Below are 9,529 nucleotides of genomic sequence, written 5' to 3' on the forward strand. Positions count from 1 at the left end.
TCCTGGTGGCTTTGGAAGCATTTTACCTGAGGATGGTCAGTAGATTTCCATGTATATCAGAAGAGAAATCTCCAAGTTGTTCTTGTCTGTGCTGGCCACTCGCCTCTGCCTTGCCCAGCTCTCAGCACTGCTTTTCCCACTAGCAGCTTCCCAATGGCTCACCCAGCTGCAAAGCTAAGAAGCCTTTGCATTTCTACATGGATAACAATAAATCCCTCCATTTGTCAGATTTTTTCCCCCTTCTTTCCTTCTTTACTGACTTGCTGTTCTGCTGTTACCTCGGCCATGTAGGAGGCAGGTGAAAGCACGGGTTCTTACCTGGCCTCTGTAATTTTACCCTTTTGTAAGCAAACTCACTCCCTGAATTTGTGAAAGAAGGAAAACAACTTAGGTTGTGACTTATTTAGTATCCCAGTCACCTGCTCCAAATACTCTCGTAATTTCTCTAGTAATCCAGCCACCTTCTCCAATCTCTGAGATATGGTTTGGCAACCTGCTGCTGCAAATGGGGCAAGAGAGTTTGGAGCAGCAGCTTGCAAGACTCTTTTGTACCAGGGAATATTTGCAGGTTTCTACTGCCCAAGAGGCTGGAATTTTGTGCTGGAACCCCAGGGTATCGCTGAAACAGTTCAACACTTTGGGAAGCAGCTTTTGCCTCCCAAAGTCTCAGTCCTGGCGTCCTCTGGACCCCTGGGCTGCTCCCCCAACACATCAGTGTGACATGTGGCTGTCCCCATTGCCTGGGGCTGCCAGTGCTCACCTCACACACCATGCATTGCAATAATCTTATTTTAATGAGCATTAGGACATCACATCATCCACTTCTGCGAACTGTTACCATTTCACTGGACCTTTGGCTCAGAGATTTATTTCAAACAGGGGCATATAAGACTGTGAGAGTGAGGTTGGAAAGAGAAACACAGCTGAGGTTTGCCTGGCTCTGGAAAACCCAAGGACGCTGTTGGGCAGCTGTTTTCCTCTTGTTGTTGGGGTGCTTGGAGTTAGCAGAGATGCTGAAAATAAGTGGAAAAGAGGGAAGACCATACTCTATATTGTTTAGAGGATGTGGCTTCATGATTGTATACCAAGCTGGAGTGTTTTCTGCTTTGCAGGAATTGTCTCCTGACATAATGAAATCTGCATACAGGATCTATGGAGCATCTTCAGGATCTATTATAACCACACTCGGACTGTGTGGATGTGATGTGGGTAAGGGCTATAGATTTCTGTTTATTTCTGTCTAAAGAGATGGAATACAGGGGAATTTTAGAGTTGCAAAAGATTTTTGTATCATTATCACTGAATAATTCCTCAGGTTTTTACTTTATTGGCTTCTTGAAGAATTGAAAACATGGGTAAAATAGGCAGCACGTGGAAAAAAGTCACGGCATCTTATTGACTGGAATTCAAGGCAAGTTCAATCCAATAAAAGAAAGAGAGGTGCTCTCCATAATAAAGCATTTGGGACTGCTGGCAGATTCCCAAAAAAATGAGGGGGAAGAAAACACATTTGCAGGGGATAAATGCGGAGCTAACAAGAGGAAATATTATACAAAAGTTTCCTCTCAATTTTCTCCCACATGTCCAACAACTTTAAGATGCCTTGTGCAGAAAATGGGAAGAAATGGGAAAAGAAAACAGAACACTTCTGTCTCCTGCAATATTGGAAATCCCTGGAAAACTTGGGTCCATTCACTGGAGCTTCAGCCCTGATGAAACACAATGGCTCTAAATGAGCATTTCACAGCCCGATAAAATAACCCTTTCCCAGGTAGAACTGTAGCTCAGAAAGTACATAAATAACAATATAAGGAATCTAGAATGATTGGTTTGCTTTGCTTTGCTTCAGATAAGATCATAGAGTATATGGCCAGTCGCTTGAAAACCTCTCTCTGGGGGCTGATCCCTGGAGGATCTGCACTTAGATTCTTACGGAAGACCTTAGAAAAATTCCTGCCGCCGAATGCCCATGAGCTGGTGTCTGGAAAGCTGCACATCATCCTCACCCGCCTGCACGACTGGAGATGTGTGACAGTGTCCGAGTTTACCTCAAAGGAGGAGCTCATTCAGGTGGGAGCAGCCACAGCCACCCCATGAGGGAGGAGCTGGGTGACATTTGCTGCCTGGCCATGGCCCGCAGCACAAAATCAACAAATGGTTTGGGTGGGATGGGACCTTATAGTTAAGAACTCTTACTTAAACTTAAAGAACTCATCCAGTTCTACCCTGTCATGCCCAGCAACACCTTCCACTGTCCCAGGTTGGTCTCAAGCCCCACCCAATCTGGGCTTGGATGCTTCCAGGGATGGGGCAGCCACAGTTTCTCTGGGCAACTTCTGCAGAGCCTCAACATCCTCAATGTAAAAATTATCTTCCAAATATCTAAATCATCCCCCCTTGCAGTTAGAAATCATTACCCAATGCATTATCCTAACAGGCCCTGGAACATTCCAGTTCATGCCATGATTTCCATCCTTGCCACCCTCTGAATACAGAGAAGCTAAAATAATGTTACAATATCAGATATTTTGATTGCTGCCTGAATTATCCTGAACATGCAGAGAGCCATTTGAGGCATTTCACAGGTTTCCTTCTTACTTCTTTGCCCTGGCTACAGGTATCAGACAGGGTCTTTTGCCCATTAGTCAGTGGTGCCCAATAACACAGCTGGAGGAGCCCTGCTTTGGCACACACAGATGAGCCACCCCGATGGAAGGTAACAGTTTCTGTGGCTTTTTTATCACCTCTGTCCTTCTCATCTCACCCACAGGCTGTGACGTGCAGTTGCTTCCTCCTGCCATATTTTGGGGTTTTCCCTCCAAAGTTCCGTGGGGTGGTGAGTAGCTTTGTGGTCTGGCGACCTAGTTCCAGCTCAGGCCAGGGCCCCTCCAGCCTCTGTCTTTTCTCCACTGGTGGCATCAAGGAAGTTTCTACCTGGGTTTGCCAGAAGCATCTGCAGAGGGAAGAAAAGGGCCCCAAAATCTGAATTCACTGCAGACAGGACTGAGCTTCTCACTGAATTGTCCATTTCCCCTGTCCCTGGGCTTTCCTCAGCTCCTTTCTTCTCCAATTTGCTCCCAGGTTCATTGCAGCAGCTTTCTGGGGGGAAGGGAGACGGGCGGGTGTGCACCTGCAGCCGGGGAGCAGCGAGTGGGGCAGTTCCCTGAAGGGGATCTGTGGGAACCCTGAACCTCAGCCTGGTGTGGGCCTGCCTGGGGAACAAGGCCCCCCTCTGCCCGTGTGAACAGTGCTGGGAAGGCTCAGGGCTCCCTGTTCTGCCTCCCAGCGCTACGTGGACGGGGAGCTGGCCATGTGGAAAGCCGACTTCGTGTCCCGCAGCACCATCACCATCTCTGCCTTCGCCGGCGAATACGACATCTGCCCCAAGGACGGCCCCGCTGCCTTCCTGACCTTCCAGCTCTCTGACTGTATCCTACAGACCTCAAAAATGAATATTTGCCGCTTACTGCACATTTTTCAGTTTCCCACTCGTCAGGTGAGCAGCTCCTCCAGGTAACCAGAACCATGAGCCCCCTGCAGCAGCCCAGCTGCTCTGACTGCCACCTCCCCTCACAGGTCATAGATCGCTTTTATATCCAGGGCTACCAGGACGCGATCTCCTTCCTAAAACGACTGAGTAAGTGACTGCAAGAGGGGACACGTAGCTTGGCGTTTGATCAGCCCCTGACGCACAGAGCAGCAGTGTTTGGTGATCCCTGAGCCCTGGGGTCATCGGTGTCCCTGATTTCCACTCAGCCCAGGTCATGCCTCACACGGCTGCAGACCTGGCAGGTGAGCAACAAGCAGTGAGAGCTGCAATCTCTTCCCACCAGGGGATTTCCAGGTGAATTACTTTGAGGGCTTCACACTTTCCTTGGCCCAGGAGGAAACCCTGCACCTGCAGCCACGACTCAGGGGTCTTCACTCCAGAGCCGCCGATCATGAGGAGGACACCAAAAAGAATCCGGGGATCAACAAGGCAGTGGATGAAGAGCAATAGGAAGCCCCACACCACCTTCCCCAACCCCAGGAAGGTAAAGAACCAGCACTTTCTTTACCCAATCAGTTTTCATGTGACACTTGCCCAGGGCTGTCAGTGCCCAAAGAGGCTCTGGGACAGGTGGGAACATCAGCAATGGGAGAAAGTTCCCTCTCAGGTCAGGGATTACAGGTGAGGCCTCACACTGAGCCCTCACCCTCGATTTGGGTCAGCATTGAGGACTTCCTTGGTGGCTGGCTCAGAAGGGCTCCGTGGAGAAGGAGCTCTTTCCATGCAGAATGCCATGTGTTCACTCACCCAGTGAGGTAAGAACAGGTTCTGCCCACACCTCCCTTCAGTAGGGGTGTCTCAAGGGTTCACGCTGCCTTGGCTGTGCCAGACAAATCCAAACTTCTCCTTAGGAACACTCCATGCAGCCAAAGAAATAATTAATGCAAGGAAAGCATATGAGAGCTGCAGGTAAACCTTGTCCTATATCATTTTCAAGCAACACAAGGCAATTTTAAATTCAAAAATTTTTGTTTTCTGCAATCATACTCCAAATAATGCCTGCTCCCATTTCATTGCATGGAAAACCAGTGAATCCCCCATTTCAGTTTGCACTTTGCTGTTACTGAAAAATTAAAGAAGCATCCCATAAAATGCAATCTTTCTTTCAATTTTACTCTTTATTTTCTCTTTCCTTATGAATCTTTCAACGTTTCAGAATTGATACGATTAAGTAAAATTACACAGCTTTTTCAACAGGACAATTATTTTAAATGGAGCCACATGAATTAAATGAAAAGTGATGAAAGACACAATGTGCTATATCTAGAAGGTCTAGAAGAAATGAGAAATATAAAGGGGAAAGACTAGGACCATTACTATTCCAGATCTAAAAAGAAAAGTATGGAAAACACAAAATGGAGGCAAGAAAGATACTTCCTTTGAGAATAAACCAACTCCCAAAACACTAAGAAATGCAGGACACAGTGTTAGGCTGTAGAAGTTGCTTCCCTGGTGGCTTTTTTAAAGGCTCCATCACTCTCAGCTTTGAGCAGCTTGTGGAAGCCACAAGGTAGAAATGAGGTTTCTTTGGGAGCTGGGCAGCTCTGGGCTATCAGGAATCTCTGCCTCTGCTGTGCAGCTGGGCCGCAATGTTTTTGACCAGTCTCAGGAGAAAGATTCCTCCTGTGGGAGGAGTGAAGGCTCATTTGTTAGGCCAGAGAGCAATCAAGGGGTGAGTCCAGGCTCTCCATCTCCAGAGCAGAAGCCCATCAGGTTTTCCAGTTCTGGGAAGGAAAAGCCCTACTGATCAAGGCCAGCAAAAGGCTCTTGCACTCTTTCTCTGGGCAATGCCAGAACATCAGTGATGCTACCACAGCAGCAGGGGGATAAACTGGGGAACAACTTGTACTTGATTTCCTGGACAAGTGTCTGCAGCCTGCAATCCCACGAGGCTCAGGCTGCACTAGCAGCTTATCCACAAGCACTTGCAGGTTATCCGTGTGCCCAGCAGGACAAGTGCACAAGGAATTGCACCCTCCTTAGTGCCCAGACTGGAAACAGGGGCTGGCATAAAGCACCTGCAGCCCACAGCCAGAGCCACAGGCAGGACTGGGCACGTGCTTGGCTTTGCTGGGCTCAGTTTCACACATCACACTCAAGGACTCTTCCCTCTAGACCTGCAGTGGGATCCAGCTCCAGAGGGAGGAGCTCTGCTGTCTTGGCTTGTCTCCAGACTCTCATCCCATCCACCTCAGGCTTCACATTTCTGATGAGGTTGAAGCCAAATGAGACAAGCAACAGGACAGGGCTACAGGGGTAATACTTTGATGATACCAAAACCGGCTGCCATGTAGACAACAGGAGGAAGGGAAGCAGCTCTGACTGGAATCCACTTTGTCCCACAGGATCTGCCAGAGGTGTCTGTCAGATTGACCAACGTGTTTTTTTTCCCTTTAGGGCCAGGCTGAAGAGCATTTCTGAGCCCACTGCTGCCTTTGGCCCCAGTTTCTGCTTTCAAGAGGCAATGAGCAACTTGGAACCCAGCCTGAAGGCTGAGCCTGACCTGCCCCGAGGAGCACATGGACTGTGCCAGCAATGTCTCAGCACAGGCAGGGCCACAGCTCCCACATGATTCCCATGATCCATCCCTAGAGGAGACATTCCAGGCTGCTTCTATCCCCACTGCGTGCAGCTGGGCTTCCCACTTTGCTTCCTTGGGGTGAAACAAGCTCCTGCACAAGATGATTCCAGTCTATGCCAAACTTCACCTCTAGCCACTGCCTCTGGCAAAGCCTCCATTGCCACTAGCTCCAAGCTCATGTCTCCCAGAGGAGACAGCACCAGCTCTGCTGGCTTGAAAAGATGAGGGATTAATAAAGCAAAACCCAGCTGATCAGAATACTGAATTGTGTAAATATTTATTTCTTCCTCATTCCTGCAGGTTTGGAGCAGGAGGATCCTGCTCTGAGACTATTTTAGCTTGGGGGCTCCTTGAAGATTGATTTTTCCTAAAGTTCTCCAAACTTTACAATTGTTTATGATCTAACACCACATGGGGCAGGTGAGATACACTGGGCAGTTCAAACTGTGCTCCTGTTTGTGGCTGAGATTTGTAGATAATTTTAATGGATTTGGAGTTCCAATTCCTAGATGAGAATTTTCTTTGGGGGATTTAAATGCCCATTTCCATAGGGTAACTGCCTCAGGCTGACAGAAATGGTAATATCCTGCCTGGAGGTGGGGATGGTGCTTGCAGCAGCCTGGAGAAGGAGCTGTTGGATAAGTGGGAGCAGAGGTGCAATAGCAGATGATGGGCTGATTGTCCCAGCCTGGGGAGGCCTGAGTGTCTCTGAGCCTTCCACTTTGCCCTGTGGCAGGAACAGCTGGATTTGAGCAGCCTGCCTTAGGCTGCAGTGCTTGAGAGGTGTAAATCCATCCAGGATGGCTCAAAGACAGGAGCACACAGGATCCAAAGCAAACGGGATCTGTCAAAATGGCCCATAAAAAGTTACAAGGGGACTGGAGCACCTCTCCTATGGAGACAGGCTGAGAAAGTTGGGGCTGTTCAGCCAGGAGAAGAGAACGTTGGATGGACACCTCACAGCCCCTTCCAGGAGCTGAAGGGGCAACAGAGAAGCTGGAGAAGGACACCTCATCAGGAACTGCAGGGACAGGACAAGGGTCAGTGTCTGCCCACTGCCAGAGGGCAGGGATAGATGGGATTTTGAGAAGGAATTCTTCCCTGGGAGGGTGGGCAGGCCCTGGCCCAAGGTGCCCAGATAAGCTGTGGCTGCCTCTGGATCCCTGGCAGTGACCAAAGCCAGGTTGGATGGGACTTGGAGCAGCCTGGCATAGTGAAGGTGCCCCTGCCATGGCAGGGGGTGGCACTAGATGAGCTTTTAGGTCCCTTCCAACCCAAACCATTCTCAGATTCTGTGATCTACTTTTCAAGTCTCTTTCTGCATTAATACTGTGTTCCTAAGGGTCCACATAGGCTAAGGAATCTCTTCTAGGCTGAAATTCTCTTGTGTCTACACAAACAGCTTCCAGCTGAAGGTGATCTGCTCAAAAGTCTCCTTATCCTCACCCTATGGCAGTAAGTGTTGAAGATGAGCTTTAAAGCCCCTTCCTACTCAAACCAGTCTGAGATTCTCTAAATCCTCCATGATTTGGGAGCACCAGCACACTGTGGTTGTTTGTGAGAAGAGGCCCAGCTTCATCATCTGTGACAGACAGGATCTCGGCTGAGCAGAGAGAATGTGTCATCACGGGGAAAAAAAGTCTTAATTAATAGCAATGACCACAAATTGCCCACGATTCTACGGGCTCCCCTGATGGCTGCCCAGGGCCGAGGCTTGCTGCGACTGCCATGTTGGCAAAGGGCAGGAGGAACAGCGGAGCCCTCAGTGCCCAGGGAGCAGGAACGGCCAAGCCTTAAGAGCCTTAGAATTGGGAACGGCCGAGCCCTCAGAGCAGCGGGAACGCGGAACAGCCAAGCCCTCAGAGCCCTGGAACGGCCAAGCCCTCAGAGCCCTGGAAATGGGAATGACTGAGCCCTCAGAGCAACAGGAGTGGGAATGGCCGAGCCCTCAGAGCCATGGGAACGGCTGAGCCCTCAGAGCTCTGGAAATGGCAACGGCCAAGCCTTCAGAGCAACAGGGGCAGGAATGGCTGAGCCTTCAGACTAATGAGGGCGGCAATGGCCGAGCCCTCACAGCAATTGGGGCGGGAACGGCTGAGCCCTCAAAGCACTGGGAATGGCTGAGCCCTCCGAGCCATGGGGGCAGGAATGGCGGAGCCCTCAGAGCACTGGAAATGGAGACGGCCAAGCCCTCAGAGCAATGGCGGCGGGAGTGGGAATGGATGGGCCCTCAGAGCACTGGAAATGGAAACAGCCGAGCCCCCAGAGCAGTGGGGGCGGGAGTGGGAATGGCTGAGCCCTCAGAGCAACAAGAACTGCCAAGCCCTCAGACAAGCGGGAATGGGAACGGGAACAGTCGAGCCCTCAGAGCAATGGGGGCTGGAATGGCTGAGCTCTCAGAGCCCTGGAAATGGGAACGGTCCGACCCTCACAGCAACGGGGGCGGGAGCGGTCGAGCCATCAGAGCTACAGGGGTAGGAATGGCTGAGCCATCAGATCAACAGGTGTGGGAACGGCCAAGCCCTCAGAGCCCAGGCAGAGGCAACGGCTCTGATGACCTTCAGAGCAATGGCGGCCAGAACGGCCAAGCCCTCAGAGCAGCAGGAGAAGCGAGCCCTAACCAGGGGCACCTGAACCCAGGAAAATGGGGTTAATCCTGGGAATAGCAACTAATCCAGGGAATAGAGATTCTCCTGGGAGCACCTGGAGCAAGAGCAGGCTGGATGGGGCTTGAAGGAACCTGATCTAGTGGAAGGTGTCCTTGCTCATCTCAGGGGGTGGAATGAGATGAGTTTAAGGTCCCTTCCAGCCCAAACCATTCCATGATTTGATGATTCTACAATTCTGGAGAAGCATCATCTTCCTGCTGCTGAGCAGCAGCCCCAGCAACAGAGACTCCCAGGCTGTGACTTGGGTATAAATCAACTAGGCTGAGCTTTTTCCTTTTTTCTTTAACCCAACAGTCCAGCCCTGTATCCCACAGGGCTCCTGCTTTGCTATGGTGTGTTATTATTTCAGGGCTAGGTTGGACAGGCCTTGGAGCAATCTGGGATAGTGAAGGTGTCCCTGCTATGGCAGGGTTGGAACTGGATATGGTTTAAAATTTCTTCCAGGCCAAATCATTCTCTACTACTGGAATGTCTTAGTGGTATTACAGGTTGATCCTAAGGCTCTGGCAAGGCTAAGGAATCTCTTCTGGCTTGAAATGAAGCTGTGCCTGCCAGAACTCCTTCCAGCTGGAGGTGATCTGCTCCAACATTTCCTGCTGCTCTCTGCCCAGGGGTGCAGCTGAGCGGGAAGGTCTGTCCTGCAGAGCCCTGCCCTTGGCTGGGAGCACCAGGCACTGCTCCAGAGCAGGGTGAAGTCAAGGTGCTGAAGTCGCTGTTTCATCACCGTCA

Source organism: Melospiza georgiana, chromosome 23 (genome assembly GCF_028018845.1).
Source record: "Melospiza georgiana isolate bMelGeo1 chromosome 23, bMelGeo1.pri, whole genome shotgun sequence".
Taxonomy (NCBI): Eukaryota; Metazoa; Chordata; class Aves; order Passeriformes; family Passerellidae; genus Melospiza; species Melospiza georgiana.